The sequence below is a fragment of the Chinchilla lanigera genome, unplaced genomic scaffold (genome assembly GCF_000276665.1).
Source record: "Chinchilla lanigera isolate Chin_1 unplaced genomic scaffold, ChiLan1.0 scaffold00057, whole genome shotgun sequence".
Lineage (NCBI taxonomy): Eukaryota > Metazoa > Chordata > Mammalia > Rodentia > Chinchillidae > Chinchilla > Chinchilla lanigera.
In genome coordinates, this window is record NW_004955458.1 from 3,874,910 (window position 1) to 3,876,218 (window position 1,309).

Consider the following 1,309-nt stretch of genomic DNA (forward strand, 5'->3'; position numbering starts at 1 on the left):
GTTGTGAGTTTGAGACCAGCCTGGGCTACAAAGTGAGCTCAAGGCCAGCCTGAACTGCACAGCGGGACCCTGTCGCAAAAAGATTGAAAAAAAAAAAAAAAAAAAAGAGGAAGGCTTGATCTGCATCACAGCAGCCTAAAAGTCTTTCAGTTCAGCATCAGGCCAGACACCATGGCACTTCCCTGTAATCCCACCTACTTTACTTCGTAGGCTGAGGCAGGAGGATTGCAATCGTGGACCCAGCCTGCACCATTTAGTAACTTGAGATCCTGTCTTAAAACGTAAAAAAGGGCTGGGGATGCTGTTCAGTGGGAAGGCCCTGCATTCAGTCCTGAGTAGATATAATCACTGTGTAGTTCAGGCTGGTCTTGAACTCACTATGTAGCCCAGGCTGACCTCAAACTCGCAGTGATTCTTCTGCCTCGGCTTCCCGAGTGCCCGGATTCCAGGCCTGCGCCACCATACCCGGCACCAGTTTTAGAATGTCCTTCCTCTCCTCCTCCACGGGAGAATTTCCATTGCTCTTACCTAGATCTACTCTTTTTTGCTGACTGATCTCTCTCCCTCTCTCCCTCCTGTTTTTCTCTCCGCCACTTCTATCAAGAGCAATGGGTTTTGTTTTGTTTTTTGGTACCGGCAATCGAACTCAGGACCTTGTGCTTGCCAGGCAGGCGCTTGTGCCGCTGAGCTACATCCCCGGCCCGCAATGGTTTTCTTGAGTCACGAACGTACTATATCGATTTTTCATTGCCTGGTTTTCTGTGCGTGAAGTCTCACCCTTCAGCGGGCGCACACTTCTCCAGACAGAGATGATTCTTGCCCCTGAGAGTAACTCTGGTTCTCCCCACCTCGACTTTTCCTGCAAATATTACATGAGAACACTACGCCAAGTATTCGCCCAGAGCTCGGAATTTTAATTCCCTTTTCCGCAGCCGTGAAAGCGCAGCACAGGGCGCGGGCGGCCGCAGCGCTGACCCGCGCCTCCAGCTGGAAGGGCCGACGGCGAGGACGGCGCGGGGAGGCGTCCAGGGCAGGCGCCCAGAGGACGCGCGGACGCCGCCGTCGCCGTCGGCCCGCCCACGAGGTGGCCTCGGTGTCTACGTATCAGGTCCTGTGACCGGACTCGCCAAGTAGTTTCTGCCTGGCCACCTCGCTCCCGCGGGCCGCCTCCGCCGCTTCTCAAACGCGCGCCCAGCGCGCCTTCCCGCGGGCGGCGGAAACTACGTCTCCCGGCAGGCGGCGTCGCCCCCTCCTTCCTCCCTCCCGGCTCCCGCGCCCCGGCGGCCGCGTGACCCGAGGGTACAGTTTT